Here is a 27,211-nt window from a genome sequence, read left to right on the forward strand (position 1 = left end):
TAGATAGAGTCATTCCTATTTCATTCTTCTTTTTCACAATTCTTTGTCAAATTCCTATGCTTTTCCACATACATTTTAGAAAAATTTTGTCCATGTTCATAAAAATTTCTGCAAGAGTTCTGATAAGAATCACACTAAACTTATATATCATTTTGTGTAAATGAAATCTTTGTAATGTTAAGTTTTCTAGTCCATAAACATATTTCTCCCTTTATTTTGTTCTGATTATTTTCAGTGTTTTGTAGTTTCCAGATACGAATTCTGTTACATTACTTTATAGATTTGTTATGTTTTGTTAGATTTATATCTAAATGTTTCATTTTGGGCGCCTGGGTAGCTCAGTCGGTTGAATGTCCGACTTCGGCTCAGGTCACGATCTCAGGTTCACGTCGGGCTCTGTGCTGCCAGCTCGGAGCCTGGAGCCTGGTTTGGATTATGTGTCTCCCTCTCTCTCTCTTTCTCTCCCTTGCTCACGATCTCTCTCTCTCTCTTTCTCTCTCTCTCTCTCAAAAATAAATACATATGAAAAAAATTTAAAAAATAAATGTTTCATTTTGAGAGAGATATACTGCTTCCCATATGCATTGAAAGAAGAAAGTATTTCAGTTCAGGACTCAGGTGGAAAGTGTAAAGATCAGGTTTCATAACGTGGTACCAGCAAGAATGAAAGAAGTCATTCCTTATGTATTAGTAGAAAAGGGTTACAGGCCTTTGACTATAAATGATTTTTCATTACATTTAAGGCTGCACTTAAGTCTATTTTCATCTGACCAACCTAATTAGGAGAAAGTAGACCAATGACTGTAAAGGCAATGCTAGATTTGTTAAGTGAAATTCTCTTACTATTTCTGAACTACAACATCTTATTGAAATATTTCATTGTCTAGTGCCTTATAATTAAAAACTTCCATCAGATAATTCATTTCACATTCTTCTAAGAGCTTGACAAAATGGTTTCTTTCCCTCTGACACAATTCAGAGATGAGTACCACTAAACCCTGGATACATGAAAAAGTTATTTTGTTCTTTCATAAATCTAAAGTTGTCACACTATTTTCTAGCTTGGGAATATAATTTTGCACAGAATTTCTTTCCTCTCTTTCCTTCTAATTTACCTCTTCAATATATAGCTATCTCCAAAATTTTATTTTACTCATGTTCATTTTTTGTTATTTTCAATTGTTTTACTTAAATGTTATAGAAGACAAAGCCTTCCTTACTTTAATTATATTATCATTCTGGTTATTATTGTTGTAGGCCACATTAATTTGTGTAGGTTATTGGCCAGAGAAGTGGGTAAATAGTGAAACACAAGACTTGTCACAAGGTAGGAATTAGATATTTGTAAAATTAATCCATTACTTGATTTCACCTAGTATTTTTATAGATACACCAAGTTTACATTTCCTGAGACAAGGTCTGTCAAATATATGTTCTGTTTATGGAGAAGAATTAATAGTGAAGAAATTAGGATTGTGGAATATGGAGTCAGACTATTTGTCATTCTAATTTCTTCTCTTAACAGCTGTATGAAATTGAACAACTCACTTCATTTTGCCTCAAAATCCTCAAAAGTGAGAATGATGATAATAACAGGACTTTTGTCCATAGGCACACTGTGATGTTAAAATAAAGCCAACGTACGTAACATTTTGTACATTTTTTAAACATATGTAATGTATATATGTAATACAGTCTCTAAATATTCAATAATGTTATGTATTACCACAAGAGACCTTTTCCAAATGGCATCTCATTGTGTGCTAATGCTAAACCACATGGAGAACTCATTTGGCATGAGTGATTAATGACAACGAAATTACAAAACTACAAGTAGACCAAATGGCCTTCTCATGATCCTGCCCATTTAGCCCTCACCTGAATTCCAGACTAACATTCCAATGATGTATATAAAGGAAGATTCAGAAGTGGCAAGAGGGTTAAAGGCACATAAAACAGCAGCTACAAAGAGCATAGCTATTCTTTTAAAGGTTAGAATAGAGTAGCCCCAGTTTTAGCACCTGGGATTCTTGAAACAGAGACATTTCTAAAGAGGCAACATCTCCTTTGGCTCTAATGTTCTGGTCTTGTGGAAAATACCACTCATCTGATAATGCCCTCCCATATAAGAACTAAAAGGTTTAATCCGACTGCTCATCACTGATAAATACAACCAGTAGAAACCCATTAATGTCTTATTTTTTACCTGTCCACTAATTTTCTTCTTCTTCTTTGGCTGAAATGAGGGGAAAAGCTCAAGACAGAGAGAGTGGAAGGGAGGCAGAGTTTCAGCTCCCACTAGTGCCTATAGGTGTCCTTGATCTTCACTTGGATTTTGCTAAAATTTTTAAAATGGATTTTTCCTCAACTTTAATTCCAATAGAATTTGTACATACCCTGGTGCCATAGCATGATGGTGAAAAAAACACTAATGATCTGAAGATTATTTCACCAAAATTAGTATTATTCTAGAATAATAATGTTACCATCCAAACTTAATAATTAATTTCTTCATTTATTTATTTAGCCACATACCAAATATCACTTGTCCACTATTTTGTGCTAGCAAATTCTAGGGAACAGAAATAAAGAATGACAAAGGCTTTACCTCTGCTAGGATTGCTCTCCCAGCAATAAAAGGCTCCAGGGTACCGCGCCTGGATGGAAAGATGGGAGGCTGGTTTGGCTTACAGCAAAGGATGGTTGACATATATATGGCTTAGAAACCTGAGGTAAAATGGGAACCCATACAGCATTCACAGTAAAGACTGATTTAGGAAACAAAGATACATTTTAACCTAAGCTTCAGTGCAAATGTTCAAAATTGCATGGTGAAAAGCAGGTTTTAGCGAAGGCTGCTACAATTTTTGTAAATTTGTGAGGGTGAATAAGAAGTGGTTCCTATAATAATGCTGTTGATAAGGATAAATGAAAGATATTCTGTAGGAAATTCATTAGGTTTCTGCTTTCACTAGTGGAACTTCTGATTATATCAAAAATTGACATTAATAAAAAATTAGTCCCATATCCAACCCCAAGTCTGTCTCATTCTTATGACTATATCCAAAAAGCATCCTTCAGCCCCTAAGGAAGGTCAAAAGATATTAGGCATGATGGGCATTGGGGATGCATGTGTTCATCTGTCCTGGCAATGGCTAGGACAATATGGGCACTGATTTCCTTTAACTGCTCCTCTGGAATTTGAATAGTACCCTAGCACAGTACACACGTGAACAATTCAGCGCAGTGAACTGTCTCGGAATTTCTCATTAAGTTCAGACTGTTTTATACTAATTGTACAAAAAAGCTATCTGATGCTGACTGGCACAAGCATCTTGTCACTCTTCCCTCATTTAGCTACAGACAGATTTAGAGTGATCTGACCAGTGTAACATCATAGTCCACAAAGCAATGTAAATAAGCCATGAATGTTCTCAAAAATAGATCTTGAAATGGGAAGGCCAAAGAAAAATACAAAGGAGCTGAGTCAATCATTTGTCGAGTAGTTAAAAACCAGTGAAGCAAAAAACCGATGGTAGTTTTGACACATCAAAGGAGAAAGTTAAAGACACTGCTTGGTATACAACTCAAAGGAGAGAGCCTGGTCTACAGGTTTCCACAAACCCAATTTCAATTCATATACAGAGGTTCTAAAACTTAGATACAGGTGGCTTTCCATACAGCAGTCCATAGGTGGTCACTGATTTGAGAAATAAATGATCTGTACCTTTTCTGTCCACTACTACCAACACACTCCCGAACTTCTTTGCTTTTCATCGTCCATTCTTGCTGCTCCCAAATTCCTAACCTACCAGTCAAGATCTTTCAAATGTCAAGAAGTACAGGATTAAATATAACTTAGGATGCTTCTCCTTTCATACCAGGTTAAGTCTTCATAAATTGGTCAAAGCCCTACTGACTAGGAAGGTTTACCTCAACGCTGTCTTTCAGGACCAATCCCAGATAAGACTGTAGAATAGCAGCAGTCCATTTTCAGCCCTTGAGCCATCCCAATCACAAACCAGGCCCAGATTCTTATTCCAAATCCATTACTTGGTTGTAGAGAATACTCCACAGGGCTACAGGTATGTATTGTGGGAGAAGCTCAAACAGTGGTCGGTGGCTCAGAGCTCTATGGCAACCTTGTTTATATTTATGTCCTCTAGGCCAGTTCAGGCCCAATCCTGAATAAACCACCTCTACAATACCACACTTCAGTGATCTTCTTACCTGAATTTATAACTTGGTAGACTCTTTCTGACCATATAATCATTTGATGCCCCATGTTAGGTGCTCAGTATCTACTTAGGGGTCAGGACCACAGCAGAAGTTGCTTTTCAGGTGGTAAATCTTTATTTGAAGATTACAACATAGCATTATTCCAGAGCCTCCAGGCATCTATGCTGCAACTCATCTAATAGGGCTTCAGAAATTCAGAGAAAGTCTTTACCTACCACAAATACCTACAACATCGTGGAATCTGTTGGGTCACATGTCCCAAGAAGCAAGGCCCACCTGTATCACAGGTCAAGTCTTTTATAGAGCTCCCTCTTATATTCTGGGCAATTTTCAAAGCTGTGGTCCTTCCAACACACCAGTAAACAATTTTTTTTTGCAGTAATCTCAAGTCTGGTATGTATTATCTCCAAAATCTGAAGAGATCTGCATGTAATGTGCCTCTTAGTGTTTAGGAAGTACAAGGTATAATAACATGTTCTTTACTTTGGAGATGTCTCAGCATATGAACACTCTTAAAAACTTAAATAATATGGCATGTCCCTGAATCTTTTTTTAAAGCTGACCTTATTTTGAGAGAGAGAGAGAGAGAGAGAGAGAGAGAGAGAGAGCGAGCGCAAGTGAGCAGGGTAGAGGCAGAGATAGAGAGGGAGAGAGAATCCCAAGCAGGCTCCACACCGTCAGCACGGAGCCCTATGCGGGGCTCAAACCCACAAGATGTGAGGTCATGACCTGAGCCGAAATCAAGAGTGTGATGCTCAACTGACCAAGGCACCCAGGCACCACAGGATGTCCCTGAATTTTGAGAGGATTTATATACTACCATCTGGTGTACAAGTGTCTATACTAGGGCACTCTGAGAACTACAACTTCTGCTCCAATTAACATGATGGCATCAATACAGTGGGTCCACTGAGATGGCCTGCAGGATATCTAGATAATCAAGTTCCCTCCAGACTACATTGTCAAAATGGGTACAGGACCAACAAGCCTATGAAAGGGTATTCAACATCATTATTAGGGAAATGCACATCAAAACCACAATAAGATGTCACCACTCACCCACTGATACAGCACCGGTCAAGAAAAGAATAGAAAAAAGAAAAGAAACAGGAATTAAGTGGTGGTGAGGATGTGGAGAGAAATTGGAGCCCTTATGCACTGTTGGTGGGAATATAAAATTGTGTAGTCTCTATGGAAAACAGTGTGGCAGTTTCTCAAAAATGTAAATATGGAATTACCATATGATTCAGCAATTTTACTTTTGAGTATATATTCAAAAGAATTGAAAGCTGGGTCCTGAAAAGATCTTTGCAAACCCATGTTCATAGCAGCATTATTTGTAATAGCCAAGAGGTGGAAGCATATAAATGATTCCATTTATATGAAGGATCTAGAATAGGCAAATCCATAGAGACAGAAAGTAGACTGATGGTTGCCAGGGGCCAGAGAGGTTGGTGGTAAATCAGAAGTCCCCCCTTAATAAGTGCAGGATGTCTTTGGGGGTTCTAACATTGATTATGGTGATGGTTGCACAACTTTATGAATATATTCACAACCACTGGATTGTGTCATTTAAGTGGTGGAACATATGGTATATGGGTTGTCTGAATAAATACTTACAAAAAAGTATAGGAAAGTTACTATAGTCCTATAGCAAGAATATGAGTGTATAGGACTGCTGTGGTTGTGGCTGCTTTTTTGCAGCTACCACATTATAAACCACATGGTAATAGATTATTTTAGAAGATCTGGCATGGAATGTACGTATAACTTAAAATCTCCAACAATGAAGCAACTCAAAAGAAGTCTGCTTTAAATGCCTTCCAGGTCCTAAAGCAAACCTTGAAATGCCAACACATCATCTTCAGAAATTATTTCCATTTGATTAAAAAAATCATTGCTATCAATTTTGCATTTTCTTTAGTTTTATCAATTTTCTTCTTTTAGAATTCTCAGTGAAATGGAATAGGATATGAACTTTCCCATCATCTACAAATCAAGATAGTGACTGTCTACAAATCAAGACCAAAGAAATGCTTCTAAAAAGCTTTTGAGGCAATAAAAGCTCTTCATATTGACATCTCAATTCTAGGGATACCTGTTAGGAAAATGTTTCTAATTCTTGTCCCTCTCCAGCCTATTTTATCTTGCCTAAGTGAAGCATAGTGTTAAGCAATTAGTCAGGTAATTTAGGGGAAAAAAAACAACAAAAAACAGCAAAAAACCCACATCAGCTATGTATGACTGCAGCTTTGACTTTGAAGGTCACAGAATGAAAGACATTGTAAGGGTAATTATTTCAATTTCACTCAGATGGAGACAATGAGGGCAGTGAAATGTTAAGCTTTTTCTGTTTTTAAGAGGCTTAAATGAATGTAGAATATAAGGTGCCTCTGTGTGTGTGTGTGTGTGTGTGTGTGTGTGACACTCCTGAAAATTGACCTTAAACTTTGAATATCTCTTAATTTTAGATTATTAAATGCTACTTAGGTATTTCTAACATTGTCCATATTCTTCCAATTCAGTTTCCTCTTAACATCACAGTTAGAAGCAGACAGCTGGCTGATAGTTCCAGAGATCCTCCTACTCTAATTAAATAGGAGATTATTCTCTTCAATGGCCCATGTTGCTGTGTTTAATATCAGTAAATGACATTCATGATGACCTTTTATACTCAGTGACAAACAGGGTTCCAGAAAGCCTCTGAACTGCTCAGTGTAATAGGTAAAATGCCTTCCACATCACAGTAAAATAACTGAAGAAGAAAAAAAAAACACATTTTTTCCATGTGTAAGTTTTGCCAAAATAGAGACATTCTGAAATTGTTACCATGCGGGTATAAAATCAATTTTAAATATATATCCATGCAGGAAAAATCAGTAATACTATGTATTTTCTCTTTTTAGTCCACTCTTCTCTATTTTATATTATTTTTTATTTTAATCATGTATAAGTATTATATAAAAGGCCAAAATTTGATTTTGCCTTTTATTTTTCTGTTGGGTAAGCCCCTATATTCTTTTTACAGCTAATTAGTCACTAAATGAAAACTTAAGAAACTGATGTTTTAGTAATGGGAATTTCTCCCTTATAAAAAGATTTGTAACCCATTATATGTTCACCAATAACATGTCTATTTTAAATCTAGTAGTTGTCTCCCAGACATCATCTTATTTGACCTAGTAACAATGTTTGGCATTGGTAATCATTTTCTCCATAAAAAACTTTCCTCTTTAGGTCTTTCAGAAAAATCACTGGATTTCCTCCTACATTTCTGAACATTTTTCTTAGTCTCTTTTTGTTAGTTTCTCCAGACCTCTAATAGTTGGCTTGTTCCAGGTCCCAGCCCTTGGACCTCTTGTCTCTATGAATTCATCCAGTCTCATGTTTTAAAACACCACCTATATGCTGATTGTTGCTGCTCTTATATCACCATTTAATTCCAGAATCAGGCATCCAATTGCTCACTCAACATCCGTTTGGATGTCCAATGGAGATCTCAGACTTAGCATATCCAAAATTTAGTTCTTCTATCTTTCCCAGCTCAGTTAACAGTAACTCTATTTTAGTTGCTTAAGCCAAAACATTGGTACCAAGTTCAGGTCCTCCCTAAATTTTGAAGCTCACTCTGGTCAGTCAGAAAGTCTCTCTGCTGTACCTTTGTAATATACAGTTTCACTGCTAGCCACAAGTAGAGCATTGTTATAAAGTTTTTCATAGACCAAAATGATGCTATAAAGCAAGAAGCAGTTACCATTAATTTATATGGAACTTTTTAAAGTGTTTCCAGACCCCAAAATTACCTCTCTTAGGCTTTTCTGATACTTCAGGACACATCTTGCTAAAGGTGCACAAAATAAATTGAGACAAAGCACAGCTGCTCACAGACACAGTTCAAAGCTATGGCAGATTGGTGCTGAGATACCAAGTGTAGTTCCAGAGAAAGGAGCTTGGTGGCGCCACTCTTGCTGCTGGGGGTTTGCTGCAGAACAAATGCTGAATGCTATTTTTGCTTTTCAACTGTCTTCATGAAAGCAAAAATCCTCTTTCTTTTGGTTAGCAAAAACAGGTACGAATATAGATCTTTTGTCAAAGTAAAGTGGCTTAATGCGAACTTTTAAAAAACAAAGTCCTCTATTCAACATTCCATCACTTTTTAAATTTGACTGCTGTCACCAGTTTGATAGAAACCACCAGCAATTCTTACTTTCTAACTGGTTTCTTCAGTTTATCTTCACTATAGCAACCAGAATAGTGTTCTTCAAATGTAAACCTGATATTTGTCTTCTGGTCAAAATCTCCCAAAGACTTCTCTTATCACTGAGGAAAAGCCACAAATCCTTATTATGACCTAAAAGGCACTCTATAATCTGGTTGCTAGTTAATTCTCTGGCTTTCTTTCCTGTTATGCTCCTTTCACCTTGGTTAACTCTGCTCCTGGCTACTTGGCCTTTCTTACTCTCATTTTATTCCCTTTCCTGTATTTGGTAAGACATTTACCTATGCTCTTCTGCCATAATCTTGTTCACAATTCCCATTTGCTTGCATTCTCCTTTTATATTCCCATTAATATTTTCTTTACTAGATTTTGAATTTAAGTGAAATGAGCAAACTCCATAAGTACTACCACAAAGTCAAGTGCCACCAGTTCTTCTAGTAAGCACCTGTAGCAATAAGTATACAAGTTGACCAAGATATTGGAAAGGCATTTAAGAATTTTGCTAACTCCCTTCAGAAATTTCAAATAGTTTTTTTTAATCTATTTATTTTTGAAAAAGAGAGAGAGAGAGTGCACATGCACACACATGAGTGGGGAGAAGAGTAGAGAGAGAGGGAGAGAGAATATCTCAAGCAAGCTCTGCTCTGTCAGCAGAGCCTGACACAGGGCTGGATCCCACAAACTGTGAGATCATGACCTGAGCTGAAATCAAGAGTTGGATGTTCAACCAACTGAGCCACCCAGGCGCCCCTCAAATATTTGTTTCGATAGGTCTTAGCTTTACTTTCAAGTAAAATTTTTGGGAGACACACAGTTGAATCAGAAATATGTACAAATTGGAGGAAACTAATACCACGGAAATATCTAGGTGACATCAGATTTGAGCCTGTATTTCTTTGATTTTTATTATAATGTCATTCTTTATGTGACAGAAACAGAAATTCAGATTGCATATAGAACATTTACTATTTTTTCACCCTATGTTAATATGCCTTTTGTTATATGAGCTTCTTTACGTTGAATCTAAGGATTCGTAATTAACAGATTATCACACTTCTTATGAAAAGTATGCTAAGAGATAGACATTAAGTTGTCAAGGTAAGAAATTCAGCTTGCTGTTTTTATGCATCTCTGATAATGAAATAACATGCTTTCATTTTCCCCACAAATGATGTCAATCCAGAATTTTAAATTCTTGCCACTAAATTCTTAACTGATCATTTAAAAACTAGAAGCCATTAGAAAATACATCAAATAAAATGAATTCACAAACCCTTCAAACTCTATATTAATCCAAGAATTTTACAATTTACTATAAATGTTGCAAAAATCTCCAGGGTATCCAGAGGGTAAACTAGACATCTGGAACAGAAGAATAATTATGGGAAATATTTAAAAAGTAATTAAATCTCAAAATCTATGTGTTGATGAATGACTGCTTTTTCCTGCCCCACTTTAGCATTTGCATCTGCATAAAATCAAAGTTTATAGGATATTTTTTTAATGGAGAAAAGAAATAGCTATAGCAAATGGAAGCATACGTCCACTGTTTAGAACACTAACAATGATAATGGCCTACCTGGGGTTAATAATGTTTTCTTTATAATCTTTCTTCACTCCTGGACAATATGTACAATGATTATCACTTAGCTTAAAAAAAAGGTCTATACTTTATCTCTGGTATTTAGAATAAAACAAATCTTTGGAAGACTGCATTATATCTCATATAAAAGCTTTTGCATTAATACTCTCCCTATTCATAATTTCTAGAAATGTACACTATCGTGTGTCATATGCACATAATATTCTCAGTGTGCCAAGGCAGTTAACTTAATACATCTCCATTACACAACTAAGGAAGTTTAAAGTAAAGAATATCAACGTTTCTGTGATCTCCCAAATGAGTAGGCATCAAGCGTGATGTTATCCATAGTGAATGCAAAGGCCTTTCTAAGTTTCAAAAGCCTTCCTTCTGGAATTCAAAGCCATCTTTCATTCAACTTCATCCTACAACCCTGTCTCATCTTCCACCTCAGTGAAATTCATCATCCATTGCTTATTTTAGTCTCATCCTTCAAGAAGCAGACCCCAAGTTGGGAGTAAGCACCAAAAGATTTATTAGGGAAAAAACAGGTCAGAAAACAAAGGGAACAGAACCAGGAGCCATCTGTCTGCAACACAGGTCTGACTTATGAAAGACAGATGGAAGGAAAAAAAAGCTTCTTACACTGTAACTTAGATCTATGAACATTCAGCAAGGCTGATGGGACCTTGCAGAGCCAAGGTCTGTCATCAGAGCTGTCTCTCCTCTCCCAGGAGTAGGTTCACCTTAGTATCCCTGCCATGCTCAGTAAGTGCCTGACAGCAGTCTTTGGGAAGTGTATCCTCCACATGAACACAATGATGGACTTTAGGACACAGTAGTTGGGGTGGGCAATCGATTGGGCTTCCCACGTCAGAGATGTAAGAAGTGCATTTTCCTATGGCATGGAAAGTACCACACGTTAATACCACAGAATCTCATGGGAAATAAACCACAAATTTATGCCATGAGAACACAACAGAACACTTTGCTATATAGGTAGCCAGCTACTAGATATATTGTAGATAGTTTACATAGATAGAGGATAGGTATGTAGGTATAGATTAGAAGTGTGTCTTTTGCCAGAATCTCCCAACAGAGAATCCATTTGTTACTAACAGATCTGCAACTGTCTGTACCCAGTTGGAACTAATTTGCGTAGACAGTCTCCTTTTCAATAACCTAGGACACCCCTTAGTCCTTAAAATACAAAGGAGGTGGTTGACATTTTCCTGAACAGTGTTGTTGTGTAAGGGAAATCACCAGACTTTCAGCCGATCAGAAAACTCAAAATTCCCCTCCGCACTCAGTCTCCTCTAGGCTTTTCCTATCAGCTAAAACCTCAGCTGGGCAGCACTGGAAAATTCTCTAGGTCTACTTCCAAATCTTGGCCTCTCTCAGGCTCTACTGTGTTAAGTTATAATGCTATTCTAGTTCAATTTCCAAGAGTTAATCAGTGTTCTGGCTTATAAAATAATAATGTCTATGATTTTATATATAAAATTTATAGCAATGTTTTATTTTTTATAAAAAACTAACATTTCACAAAAAATCTTTCACTAGTTAAGTGATTTACGTATAAATTTTCAGATGTGGACTGTGTTATTTGCTAGTAATTTGCTAATTCCAAATGGTGTACAAATTATGTTTATTTTCCTACGAGGTTTATTTTCTGGAATTATTTCTGAGGCAGGATCATGTCAAATACTATATCTTGCTTTCCTTCATTAATCATGGGAGGAGTAAGCATAGGATAAGGCTGAAGGTTCACAGCTAAGTAACAAAACTCACCTGGTAGAAAATACCAAGTATACAGACATTATTATAATGAATATAAAATTTCCTTCTTAGGGTGAGCCTTTATCATCCCAACCTTAAAAGTGGTTGTAATCCTCTTCTATCTTTTATTTAGGAGTCGTATCCTGAATTTCATCCCTATCCTCTATACAGTCTACCATTAGGTTGATATATAACTGTGATTTATTACTTTTTGATTAATTAAACTTTTCCATATTCTAAATGGGGTCCATATGCTATTTTCTTAGAAAAAGTCTCTTTGTGCTCTCTCAAAAAAAGTCAACTAGGATTGGAGAATGTTCGCATTGGATGCACCTTAATTGTCAATTATCCTAATAATCTGCTCTTGGCATTCATTCTCTCTGTATGTTCTCCATACCATATTTCCATAAGGTGGAGACTGGAAATCTTCTGTTTCATATTTTCAGTAACAAGAATTTCCTGACTAAATTTCTATTATTTTTTATATTGTGCTTTTTAAAAACCTGTAATCCTTTTATTTTCATTCATTTGACTTAATCCCATTTTCTGATATTAGAGAAAGTTTATTGTTTCTTGATGCCTTATGGCAGCCCATTATATACCTGAAAAGGGTGTTTATATCCCCTTTTTAATTTTTGGTCTAACATAAAAGCCAATTTTCAGTTTCTATCACCATCGCTCTGATTACAATTTCTAGACTAGTCATTATTCTCATCAAAATTCTACATATGAATTCTAGTTTGCCACTTGAAAGGGTCTCATCTAGATGAATACTAGGTCTCCAGGAATACAGGAACTGAATTTGAGAAAGACAATATGTGGTCTTAGTGCTTATCAACACTTGAACAATTTTGTGAGTGGTTAGAGTGTGTTGAGCATAGATAATCCCGGACTGGAAAAGAGTAACTTAACCAAAACTGCCAAAAATAGCATCATCAGGAGGGAAGCAGAAATCACAACTGTGAAGGGAGGCCAATCACTTGAGCCAGTTTAAAGCATTAAGATAACACACTGTGTGTGTGTGTGTGTGTGTGTGTGTGTGTGTGTGTGTGTGTGTATGCACGCGCGCGTATATGATACTTGCAAAATCATGTCAGAAAGCCACCGAACAAACCAGAGGAACTGGAAATGCATTAGAACAGGGAATTCTCAGTGGCTGTTTTGTGTAGTGCCTGCCGCACAGCTCCAATGCATACCTACAAGGAAAAGGGTAGTTTTTGTGAATGTTCTCCATCTGGGAAGCTTTGTGTTACAAGCTTTCACACATATTAACATATTTGTCATCTTTACATTTAAGGGATTTGTTAGACCATAGAAGCACCTATGTTTATACATCTGTATATCCTGCTCCAAATTCTACAAGTACACTTGATTTTGTGTGGTCCAAAGTGTTATAGTGAAGAGACATATAAAAAATTAAAAGTAAAGAAAATCATGACTGAAGAAGAATTGAGTTTAATTAGTAGACAGTAAAGGGTTACTATGGGGAATGTTAATCCATTGTTTTCCAAATTCATTGAGCATAAAATATATAAACAGGGCTTAAATAATAGTAGAGAAAACTTAAGACAGCCAAATAAAAATTTAATTAATTAAGCATCCACCATTTGCTTAGTATGTTGCTAGGTATTTGTACACAAATCATGCTATAAGTGAAATATTATAACCACCATTTTATGGAGGAGGAAACAGCCCCTTAGAGAATTAATTCAAGTTCTCAAGATTACACAAGATATAAATGGTGCAGTCAAGGCCGAAATTAAAATGTGTGGCCCAAATGCTTGTAGTTAGGCTACTATGCAATAACAAAATTTCTGAAAATACTCCCTGTTAAAATTTTAAATACATTCCCAGAAATGATTTGTTAATGTGTTGATAATGATACATCCAATTAGAAATTTAATATATTGGAACTTTCTGAGACCTCTTTAAACTCCACTACTTTCTTATTCTAGGAATTTCCTCTTGTGTTAGCAACTGTGTTCCAAAAATGGTCACAGAAATTAAATGTTATGAGAATTTAGAGGTTATAAATTATGAAAAATGAATTAGACTAAGTCCTATTTAATGTATTCTACATTTAAAAAAAACTGTTAGCCTTAATCATAATATAATCAGGTATATGCATAAAATGATGCTCAGGGAAACTTTATACCACTCAAGAAGAATAATTTTCATGCATAAATTAATGCCAGGCAGTTCTCTAGCCAACATAACAGATTAGATCTGTGGGAGTTAGAAGATAAAACATCAATTTTAAATCAGAGAATGAGGAAAACTTCAACCACAAAATGATATCAAATGAAATATTTAAATAAATATTCATATTTTAAATAAAAAGGAACACAGTAAGTACACAAACTGGAAAAAAAAAGAATTGATTGCATTTTTCTAAGGTTTGATATTCTACAACCTTGACCATCTGGAATATGCCTGAAATCCAGAATTTAAAAATGACCTCTTAGCAATAAAATGATGTGCAAAAGTTTTTGTGGTTAACTCTTAGATGAAATCTTCAAAAAGATCTCTGCACACAATTCTAAAAAGGCAATTCCCTCTTTTCCCAGGCCAGGGAACATTGAAGGGGAACAAACTGGTGGGTTCAGAAAGGAGGAATTAGTTGTAAAAAGCAGTTACGGGAAGTGAAAACGCCCTAGATGAAATTGACGTGAGAAGATAAATATCTGCTGAAATACCACAGAACTTTGTGAAGCACAGCCATTTATTATAGGATAAACAGTTCTAAATTCCTCGATTGCCCTTGAGGATAGCTAGGCGTATTAGTTTGAAGGAAATGTGCTCATTAGAATGTCTCTATGTCAATAGAAAAAAAAAAGTGTTCTCAGTAGCCTCTGAGCACCATAGATCACTAAAAAGAATGACTAAATAGAGTAGGTCACTAAATAGAATTACTAAGTGGAGTACTAAGTGGAGTACTAAGTGGAGTACTAAGTGGAGTACTAAGTGGAGTACTAAGTGGAGTACTAAATACTAAATAGAATTGGTCACATTTTAATACTTGACTGTTAAAAAAATAGTTGGAAAATTTAAGAGAAAAAACACTTTTTCCCCACATTGGTTCTTTTCCTATCATTTCAATTTGCTCTTAAAAACAAAAATCACTTTACTTTGCAGTCACCCACTCGCTCTGCCTTCCCTCCTCCAGTTCTTCTATAGCTATAGCGGAGCATAAGGAACTCCAGGAAACAGACAAACCTATCCTTTCTATGATCAGCTCTTCTGTCAGGCAAGCTGATGGAGTAAATCTCTCAAAAGACAAATTTGTCAGTTGTTACTGAAACAGCATGTGAATTCTATTCTCAGGGTCTCTGCGAGAACACAAAGAGCTTAGGGAAAAGTTAAATTTTAAAGTTACCAATATGGGAAATGCATTAGAAAGAATCAGGTCAGAGAGGCAAAAACTCAATTATAATCCTCTAAATTGAGACAGTGAAAATCTCAACTGACCCAAATTTCTTGGCTCCTACAACCAGCTACATTTATATTTGAAATGAGTTGAAATCCGAGCTGTGCTGGCAGCCTAACACCTGCTCCCTCTTTTCCCCTTGGTGGCTGAGGTAATTTACCCACCTCTACCTGCACTAGCTTAGGATCTATGAAATGCTGGTCATGTAGAGCCAATCATTCCCATGTTCTAAGGTGCCAAATGATCATCTGCTAGTCAGAATTGCAACATTGCTGGCAGGCCAGCCTATCAGTTCATTTCATTTTTTTGAGTCTGGTCATGCCCAAATTTTTGCTGGCCAATTAGCCTGTGTTTTCTACAGTACACACCCTATGGAAAAAATGATAATTTAGCCAAACTGTACTTTCCAAATAGAAGATTTTAAAAGAATTTTTACACATGATTACAATTTTAGAGATCTTCTCAATTAGCATTTTGAATATAGTCACGCTGTCCACAGAACAAATACATACACAGTGGAGAATATTGCTTCTCTTTACAAGCACACGATTGTGCCAGCTCTGTGGAATATTTATCAGATTAACCATGGCAGTCTTTAATTTATAGCTCCGACCTCAGCCATAAATCTGTCCTACCTGGGTAAAATCATGAACAAAGGGAGCAGCCAAGTTATAACATCACTGTATATCATTCGGAGCAAAACATCTAAGCAGAACATTTTGGAACTTTGTTTTTCAGTTACACACTGAATAACTAAGAAAAATCCCTACTCTTTCCTGTTCCATTCCATATTCTTGACTGGTGGAATGAAATCATTATTTCTCATCAGAGGAGATTTTGTGCCTTATACTGACAGTGCAAGCACATTTTTTTTCTTCACCTAGAAAAAAGATACAAATGGACTCAACAGACTAGAACATAGCTGTGCATAAACAAGGATGAAATGGTTGAAGAGTAGAAAGTCAATGGAGTTCATATTGTGTCATCTGAAAAATTTTTGGAAAGGACATGGCAATATATCTGCGGAGACCAAGAGAATTGGGTTGGATTTAGATACTTGACGGAAGAACAATTTATACAGGCATTTTGACAAAAGGAGAAACACATGAAGGCATACAAGTTGGTCATGAGTAGTTTAAACATATAACTGTGTTTTGAGGATCAAGCCTTTAGCCAAAAACCAGACAAAAGGACCTGTATTCTAAGAGTTAACTTTTTATAACTAAATTTCTTCAAGCCACAGGTGCACTATTATGTCCCTCCCTAGATAGTGCCACATGGATGGACATAGAAATGCTGAAGAGATATGGAGTAACGGACTCACCCAGTGGAAAATATCTAATTGATATCCATCATTATTTTAAGAACTTTATATTAATTCTATTTAACAACTCTTTACAACTGATATAACTTTATATAACAAACTAAGGCCCAGCACAAAAACCCACCTCATGTTTACACATCTAACTTAGTTAAAGGCACTATTTACGAACATAGGAAAATGTGGAAATGGGTAAAATCACAGTTACACGTTAAGATAATCAAATAGTAGAAAATAGGTCTTTAATACACAATTGTTAAACTGAACACTGCACCCATCCCTCCTGGTATTAACATTTTCCCTTTGAAAAAATGTACGTATTTATGGCAATTATTAAAAACATTAAAATACACTCCTGCATTAAAAAAATAATAGCTGTTAAGGTGTCATGAGAACTTAACCCACCTGGAGATGAATTTCTTAATTTACAAAAGAGGAAGAAGAAGGCTCATTTACTGAGGCTTTTGTGAGGAAAAGCTAATTAATGATTATACTTTGCACATTTGAAGTGATTACTGATGAAGTGCTTTCAAACATAAGCAGCTAAATAAAAGTTTAAAGTGTGTAATGAAATTTGAAAACTTTTAATAAAAACCAAATATATTGGCATTTTTTAATTCTTTATATAAATTTTGATGTTTTCATGCCTCTATTCTAACTATGAATTGCAATACTGTGCATAGATGAAGATTATAACTGCTGCAAACATAAATAAAACCTTAATTATGATATGTGTTGCCATCAAATATACATAACAAAAATATTATATCATGTGATATGATTTCATATATATAATATTATTACAGACAAACTGAACATTTGTGTCCCCCCAAAATTCGTAGGTTGAAACCCAGTCCAAGGATGTGACAGTATGAGGCGATGGCACCTGTGGAAGGCCTTAGGATGGAGTCCTAATGAGTTTTTAAAATTTTATTGTATTTATTTGAGAGAGACAGGGACAGTGCGAGCGGGGGAAGGGCGGGAGGGGGGAGAGAGAATCTCAAGCAGGCTCTGCGCTGCAGCTCAAATTCACGAAACTGCAAGATCATACCTGAGCCTAAGCCAAAAGTCCCAGGCTTAACTGACTGAGTCACCCACTCACCCCTGCACTTTGTGATTTTGAGTCACAGAGGGCTTGTTTCCCTTCTCTGCTCTCTACATATGAGAGTACAATGAGAAGCCGGCACTCTGCAACTCAAAAGAAGGCTCTCACCAGTATTCAATCATGCCAGCACCCTCATCTTGGACCTCCATCCTCCAGAATGGTGAGAAATACATTTTTGTTGTTTATCAGCTATCCACTCTATGGCATTTCTTTAAAGTCCAATCAAGACAAGTTTTATGTTTATATTTACTCCTATGTGAGCTGAATATACTAGGTATGAACTTTGTGAAATAGAGCTGGTACTTTAAACAAAATTTGTTAACTCTCGGAGTCATTTTATATTCTAAACCCTGTAATAAAAAGGCTGATAATAATATTTTTTTAAGGCACTCACTGTTTAGTGGTTACGGAGATACAAAAATATTTGGTGTGAGCTGAGAAAAAGGAGAAGTAGATAATAGAGCATTTGGGATATTTTGTATGAGCAAAGCCAAAATAAGTTAGATTAGTTGGAACATTCTGAATCAGATGGATATAGGAGATAATGGGAGTAGATCTGGAGTGGAAGGGTCAGTGGATAAATGCATGGAAAAACAAAAGAAGGGAAGTCCTTATTTTCACTCATCCATGCATTTATTTTAAAATCCACCAAATATATTTTAATAAAGTTTTAATAAAGTTGACCCCATTTACCAGTATGAGAAAAAAAAAAATGGCTTGATGACATCAACATAAAGGTTAATCAGGCTGAACAATGCCTATAGAACAAAACAGGTAGCCTGATAATTCTCTCCACATCCAAATTTGGCATCTTCCCTGGACCATCAGAATAAGATAACCTTAGCTCTGCTCCCTACGCCAGTTAAATTTACTTTGATTGGTCATATGTCATTTTTTCTGAGTCACAAGATTTTCATACTTTAAATAGGTTTGATATTTTTCTTGCCAGAATTTTAGTTACTGAAGGTTAAAGAATTTTTTTAAAACTTAGAAAGAGGAGGGGCACCTGGGTGGCTCAATTGGTTGAGCCCCCGACTCTGGATTTCGGCTCAGGTCATGATCTCAGGGTCATGGGATTGAGCTCTGTGTCAGGCTCCATCCTGAGTGTGGAGTTTGCTTAAGATTCTCTCTCTCTCTCTCTCTCTCTCTCTCTCTCTCTCTCTCTCTCTCTCTCTCTCTGTCTCCTGCCCCTTTCTCTCACTCTTTTTTCTCTCACTCTAAAATAAATTATACACACACACACACACACACAATTAAAAATAACTAGAAAGAGGAGAGACAATGTAATATCAATCCCTCTAAAATTTTATAAAATTAGTATTTAATGTGTACATTTACAAAAGGAAGCAACATGGTATCACTATTTTTTTTAAAGTTTTAACCTAATTTATCATTTTGGGTAGTACTAGTGGTATAAGAAAATTATAAAGAGTATTTGTTATTTCCCCCACATTATCTATATTCTTTGTCAGTCTGGTTATTTTTGTATAAGAAAGGACTGGTGCTAGGGAAAATGATATCTGCTTAAACAAAATATCTCAATTTCCAATGTGAAATGATGTCAATCTTGAATGAAGTTTCTTATGAAGTGAATCTGTTTCTCCACTCATTCTTACCTTATTCAATCTGTATATGGATTTACATTAAAAACTAGATGACACATTTAACAAGCATATGGTCAGCAAAAGTGGTGATTTGAAACAGTCACTATTTTATTCCAGAAGAGATACTAATATTTTAGAAGGATGATCTAATATATCAAAAGATAGAAAATAAACTCTAATAGTAAAGATTATAAATTTGTTTCTGTCTCTGTGTTGCATATACTTAACCAGTGTTTACAGAATAAATAACAGTAGATAAATTACATTTATTTGTGCTTTCTGTGACACATTTATATGCTTCCTTGTATTATCCTCACATTTTATCATTGTAACAACTATATGATGCAATACTATCATCTACCTGTAGTAAATGAATAAATTCATATAGTGAGTTAAAAGAAAACAAACTTGCCCAAGGACATATAGCTAAGATATTTCAGAGCACAATTTGAGCCAAAACAGTCTGGAGCCTTGTCACACATTTAAAAACATTAGGGGATTGTTTGTGCCAGAAAGGTAGTGTAAGGTGTTCTGAAAACTTCTACATAAAAGCAATGAGAACATTGGCAACATTTGTCAAGAATCAACATTTTCAGAACTCTATAAATTAAAGTATTTCAGCATTCTGGGATACATTCATTGTTTTTAAAAAACCATAGAATCTCAGTAAGAACAGCAAGAACTTTGACTTTGTACTTGTTCATCCCCTCTTCCAGCACGCCCCTGTTATGGATTGAATTGTATCCCCTCGAATAATATTTGAAGTCCTAACCTTCAGTTCTCTTAATGTGACCTTATTTGAAAACAGAATCATTGCAGATGTAATTAACTGAGATGAGGTCATATTCTAGGAGGGCGAGACTGTAATTGAATATGGCTGGCATCCTCATAAGACGACACAGAGATACCGACACGGGGGGGGGGGGGGAATGCCATGCAGTGACAAAGGCAAAGACAGAAGTGCTGCAGCTGAAAGCTAAGGAATGTCAAGCATTGCAAAGCACTAGAAGCTAGAAGAGTCAAGGAAGGAATTTCCCCAATGGGTTTCAGCCCATACCTTGATTTCAGACTTGTAGCCACCAGAACTGTGTCACAATTGATGACTGCCATTTTACCCACTCACTTTGAGATACTTTGTTATGGCAGACCTAGAAAACTAACACAGCACCTGGCAAAGTAGCCCTAAGACACAGGAAGCAAAAACTGTCACAGGACGTCCAGTTTCTTCTGCCTGTACAGAGTTTGAAAGTCACCACCCTGTCCCAACAACTAAAAAGCTGAACAGGCTGAAAAATCAACAACTCTTCTTGGATCCTTAAGAGAGAGGAGGACACAGGGTAATCTGCAGCCCGAAGAAGTGGGGAGACTAACAAGCAAATACTGGGAAACAACAACAACAACAACAACAAAATCCAACAAAACAAAATAAAACAAACTTACCAGACCAAGAGACTCAGGAGCAGAAACCACAATGGGAATCAGTGCCGGGGTAGGAAATCCTAGACTGTAACTGATGAATTGCTGGAGGCTCAACAGTGAAGGTTACAGATACCAGAATGATTGACTAACAGGAGGATCTCCATGTCACTATGAGACTGCCTCAGGAAGCCAGCCAGGTTCCCACAGTGAATACTGGAGAAGGTCCCCTCAGGCTTCTGACAAGGAGAGGACAGAGAAACCACTGTGAAATACACCAGAGTACTCTGTTCCTCTTAATAAAGCCTGACCTCAGAGGAAACTAGTTAACTAGAACTTAACCAGCTGGGTATTATCAGAGCCTAACTGACATGGGAAAGGGCATTACCCTATTCTAGGTGATTCTTCTTCCATATGGGAGAAAAGAAATACCCAACTGTAGCCCATTCTAGCCACCCTTCTCACTTAAGCAGTGAGAAAAAAAAAAACTGAGAAATTCTTGTGAAGTTCACAGTCCAGAGGCCTAGGCTGAGACCTAAAATCAAAAGACTGAAACCTAGTTACAATAAAGAATGCTTCCCATTCCCCACATTTCACCATCACATTATTAAAGGCTTATTTACAGCTGTTCCTTTTACCAAGTACATCATGTCTGACCACCAAGAAAAGTTTCAAGGCATACCAAAAGGAAAACAAAACAAAACAAAGCAAAACAAAACACACAGTTTGGGGAGAAAGAGCAAGTATCAGAACCAGACGTGGAGGGATGTTGGAATTATCAGACCAGGAGCTTAAAACAATTAAGGCTAATATGCTAAAACAGACAGCAGGCAGGCACAGATGGGTAAGTAGAGAGAGAGAAATCCCGAGAAAGAACCAAAGGAAAAATAAAAGACTAGAGATAAAAAGCACTGTAACAGAAATGAAGAATGCCTTTGATGGGCTTGTTAGTAGACTGAATACAGCTGAAGAAAGAATCTCAGCACTAGAAGATACATCAATTGAATCTTTGACAAGTGAAAAGGAAAGAGAACAAAGACTGAAAAACATAGCACAGAATATCCAAGAACTGTGGGACAACTATAAAAAGGTGTTACATATATGTAATGAGAATACCAGAAGGGGAAGAAAGTAAGAAAGAGACAGAAGAAATATTTGAAATGATAATGGATGAGAATTTCCCCAAATTAATGTCAGACACCACATCACAGATTCAAGAAGCTCAGAGAATTTGCTGAAGGATAAAAAAAAAAAGCCCTATGCTTAGGCATATCATTTTCAAACTATAGAAAATCAAAGATAAAGAAAAAAATCCTGAAAGAAGCCAGAAGAAAAAAAAATAACCCTACCTATAGAGGAATAAAGATAAAAATTGCATCCAACTTCTCAGAAACCATGCAAGTAAGAGGAGAGGTGAAATGTTTAAAATGTTAAGGGGGAAAACCCCACTTACCCAGACTTTTGTATCCTGTGGAATTACCCTTTGAATGTGAGGGAGACAGTTAGTGGGGGGGAGGGTGAAAATAATGAAAGGGTTTAAAATACACAAACTTCTAGTTATAAAACAAATAAGTCTTGGGGATGTAATGTGCAACATGGTGACTATAGTTAATATTACAGTATGACAGTGTTATATATGTGAAGATTACAAAGAGAGTAACTCTTAAACTTTCCCATCACAAGGAAAAGAAATTTTAACGGTATGTGGTGATGCATGTTAAGTGGACTTATTGTGGTGATTATTTTGCAACATACACAAACATCAAATCATCATGTTGTACACTTGAAATTAATATAATGTTCTATATCAATTATATCTTAATTTAAAAAAATAAAGAAGTGATAAAGACTTTCTCAGGCAAACACAAACAGAAGCAATTTGTTGCCAGTAGATCTGCCTCGCAAGAAAAGTTGAAAGAAGTTCTTTAGAGAAAAAAATACAATATGGGTCATAAACTTGGATCTACATAAAGAAGGAAGAACATGGAAGAAGGAATACATGTAGGTAAACTAAAACACATATTCTTATTCTGAAATGATATAATAGTTAACAGTTTATTAAAAATAGCAACCATGTATTCGATTATGTATACTTATGAATATATCATATATACATTAGGTATATGCTTACATATACATAAGTGAAATGAATGACAGCAATGATACAAGGGATGGGAGGAGGGAATTAGGATTACTTTATTATTATAAGGTATTTACACTTTCCATGAAGTAATAGAGTGTTATTTGAAAGGAGACTTGAATTTGTTGTAAATGATATTATAAACTCTAGGGCAATCACTTAAAAAAAGTATAACTGATATACTAAGAAAGGAGAGAAAATGCAGTCATATGAAATTTTTAATTAAAGCCACAGAAAGCAAAAAAAAAGAGTAGAAAAATAGGAATAGAATAAGGGCAATAAATAGAAAATAGTAGTGGATGGTAGATATTAATCCAAATATGTTAATAATCGGGGCATCTGGGTGGTTCAGCTGGTTACGTGTCCGACTTCATTCCAGGTCATGATCTCACGGTTCGTGAGACTGATCCCCACCCTATCAGGCTCTCTCTTGTTAGCACAGAGCCCACTTCATATCCTCTGTCTCCTTTTCTCTCTGTCCCTCCCTTGCTGTGTCTCTCCCTCTCTCTCTCCCCAAAATAAGTAAACATTAAAAAAAATTCTTCAAATATATTAATAATCGCTTTGAGTGTTAACTGTCTAAATGCACCTATCAAAAAACAGAGATTGTCAAAGCAGATCAAAAACATGACCCAGCTACATATTGTCTACAAGAAACCCACTTAAATATAAAGGTAGAAATAGATTAAAAGGAAATGGATAGAGAAAAATCTACATGATAATACTAACCAAAAGAAAGCAGGAATAATTATATTCATTTCAGACAAAGCAGACTTCAAGTTGAGGAAAACTGTCAGGAATAAATAAAGGCATTGTATATGGATAAAATAATCAGTCCTCCAAGAAGATACAACAATTTTTAATGTATATATGACTAACAATGGAGTGTCAAATCATGTGAAGCAAAGACTGCTAGAACTGCAAAGAGAAACAGATGAGAATCCACTATCATATGTGGAGATGTCAACACCTCTCTCTCAGAAATGGACAGATCCAACAGGCAGAAAATCACTCAGCACATAGTTGAACTCGACAATACCATTAATCAACTAGATATAATGGACATCTGTAGACCACTTCATCTAACAACAATAGAATACATATTTATTTCAGACTCACATGAAATATTCACCAAGGCAGACTACATTCTGAGCCATAAAGTACACCTTAACAAATTTAAAAGAATAGAAATCATACAATGTCTGTTCTCAAACCACAGTGGAATTAAACTAGAAATCAATAACAGGAAGATAACTGGAAAATCCCAAAATACTTAGAAACAAAGCAACCACTTGTACAAATAACACATGAGTCAAAAAAGAAATCTCAAGAAATAAAAATATATTTTGACCTAAATGAAAATGAAAAACAATTTATCAAAATCTGTGGGATACAGAAAATGTAGTGGAGAAAAATTTATAACATTTAATGCATATATTGAAAAAGGAAGAAAGATCTAAAATTAACCATGTAATTTCCATCTGACAAAATTTAAAAAGGAGAGAAAATTAAATCCAAAATAAGCAGAAGAAATGATAAAAATTCAAGAATAAAAATAGAGAATTCAATGAAATTAAAAACAGAAAATCAATAAAGAAAAAAATCAATGAAACCAGAAGTTATTATTTAAAAAGATCAGTAAAATTGATGATGGGCTAGCCAGGCTAATTAAGAAAAAAAAGAGAGAAAACACAAATTACTGATATCAGAAATAAAAGAAATGACATCCCTACAAATTCCATAGAAATTAAAAGGATAAAAAAGGAATAGTATGAACAATTCAGTACCCCAAAATTTGATTACCTAGATGGAATGGAACAATCCCTTGAAAGAAAAACCGAAACTTGTAGAAGAAGAAATAAATAATCTGAATAGGCCTATATCTATGAAATGAATTGAACTAATAATTAACAACTTTCCCAAACAGAAAGCACCAAACCCAGATGTGTTCATTGGCAAATTACAGAACATTTAAGGAAGAAATTGTCAATTTTCTACAATTTCTTTCCAAGTATAGAAGCAGAGAGAATACTTAACTTATTTTGTGAGGTCAGCATTACCCTAATGCAAAAACCAGACATTACAAGAAAAGGGATTATAAGGAAAGAAATCTGTCGACCAATGTCTCTCATAAACATAGTTGCAAAACTCCTCAGCAAAATATTAGCAAAAATAATTAGTTTCCTTAATTAATGGTGCTGGAACAACTGAATATTTATATGCAAAAAAAAAAAAGAATCTAGATGCAGACCTTACACCTCTCACAAAAATTGACTCAAAATAGATTACACACCAAATATAAAATGCAAAACTATAAAACTCCTGGAAGAAAACATAAGGAGAATCTAGATGACCTTGGGGATAGTGCTGTCTTTTTATATACAACAATGAAGACACAATCTATGAAAGAAATAATTGATTAATGTTAATTGAAGATGGACTTCATTTAAAAGCTTCTGCTCCACAAAGACACTCTTAAAAGAATTAGAAAACAAGACACAGACTGGGAAAAAATATTTATGAAGACTCATCTGATTAAAGACTATTATCCAAAATGTACAAAGAACTCTCAAAGCTAAACTATAAGAAAACAACCTGATTATAAAATGAGTCAAAGACCTTAAAAATCACCTCAGCAAAGAAGGTACACACACGGCAAATAAATATATGAAAAAATGCCCCACATCATATGTCATCAGGGAAATGCAAATTAAAATAATACCACTGTATGCCTACTAGAATGGCCAAAATACAGAACACTGACAACACCAAATTCTGCAGAATTTGGAGAAATAGCAATTCTCTTTCATTGGTGGAAGTGCAAAATAATACAGACACACTGGAAGACAATTTATCAATTTCTTGCAAAATAAACATACTATTACCATATGATCCAACGATTGCACTCTTTGGTATTTATGCAAAGGAGTTGGAAATGTGTGTCCACACAAAAATGTGTGTGGGAATGTTTATCACAGCTTTCTTCATACTTGCCAAAACTTTGAAGCAACCAAGATGTCCTTCAATAAGTGAATGGATAAATAAACTGTAGTATATCCAGACAATGAAATATTATTCAGAACTAAAGAGATATACTATCAAGCCATGAAAGGACATGGGGGAAACTTAAATGAAACATGGAAGAAACTTCAACTTAATATTACTAAATGAAAGAAGTTGATCTGAGAAGGCTACATACTGCATGATTTTAACTACATGTCTTTCTGAAAAAAAAGTAAAACTATGGAGTCAATAAAATGATCAGTAGGTGTCAGAGCTAGGTAAGGTATAGATGAACAGGCAGAGCACAGAAGATTTTTAGGGCAGAAAAAATATTCTGTATATTATAATAATGAATATGTGTTATTATACATTAGTTCAAAGCCATAGAATATACAACACCAAGGGTGAACTGAAATGTACTATGGACTTTGTGATTATCATATGTCAATGTAGGTTCAACCTTGGTAAAAAATGTACCATTTTGGCAAGTGGATATTGATAATGGGGGAGGTTATATATGTGTGTGAGTAGATGTATGGGAAATCTGGACACCTCCGTCTAAATTTTCTTATAAGCCTAAAATTTTTCCTCAAAAGTAAAGTCTTAAAAAGTTTATTGAATTTGAAGAACAAATTAGAAGATTTAACAATACCACTTGGAAACTTAATATCCCACTTTTAAAACAGGACAAATCAACACTAAAAAAGATCAATAAGAAAAGAGTAGACCTGAAGATAAGCAAATATAACAAACTTCTATAGAACATTCCAATTTATAACAGCAAACTACACATTCTTCTCTAGTATACATGGAATATTTGCCAAGACAGACCATATGTTAGGCCATTTAAAAAGTCTCAACTAACTTGAAAGGAATTGCGACCATAAAATGTATCTACTCTGATCACAATGGAATGAAATTATAAATCAATACAGGAGGGGCACCTGGATGGCTCAGTCAGTTAAGTGACTGACTCTTGATTTTGGGTCAGGTCTTGATCTCACAGTTCATGGGATCAATCCACACATTGGGCTCCATGCTGACAGCATATGGAGCCTGTTTGGGATTCTCTCTCTCCTCTCTTTGCCCATTCCCTGCTCATGCTCTCTCTCTCCCTCTCAAAAAAAAAAAATAAATATTAAAAAAATTAATAAATCAATACCAGACAATTTGAAACTTAGCAAATATGTGAAAAGTAAACATCTTAGTCCTAAAAAAACATTGTGTTGAAGAAAATACTGCGAGGAAGTGTTAAAAAATAGTGAAATGAATAAAAAGGAAATCACACCTACTATATACTAAATGCAATGAAAAAGTGCATTAACGTCAATTTATAGGTATAAATGCCTAGTTTTTACCAGTGTTTTCTTTTTAAT

The 27,211-nt window shown here is 35.3% G+C and overlaps 2 long non-coding RNA genes across 2 annotated transcripts in view; one reads left to right on the forward strand and one right to left on the reverse strand.

Annotated features, from left to right (window-relative positions):
- LOC109491699 overlaps positions 1-21,007 on the reverse strand; it is a 104,443-nt gene extending 83,436 nt beyond the window's left edge. Inside the window, exon 1 of the long non-coding RNA XR_002745568.2 lies at positions 20,717-21,007. This is a non-coding gene — a long non-coding RNA (uncharacterized LOC109491699). The remainder of the gene's footprint in view (positions 1-20,716) is intronic.
- On the forward strand, positions 535-6,319 carry LOC123379934. The gene is made up of 2 exons (XR_006585014.1): positions 535-1,640; positions 6,187-6,319. It is a non-coding gene; the product is annotated as an uncharacterized LOC123379934 (long non-coding RNA).
- Positions 21,008-27,211: the final 6,204 nt, after the last annotated feature.

This window comes from Felis catus, chromosome C2, assembly GCF_018350175.1.
Source record: "Felis catus isolate Fca126 chromosome C2, F.catus_Fca126_mat1.0, whole genome shotgun sequence".
Classification (NCBI taxonomy): Eukaryota; Metazoa; Chordata; class Mammalia; order Carnivora; family Felidae; genus Felis; species Felis catus.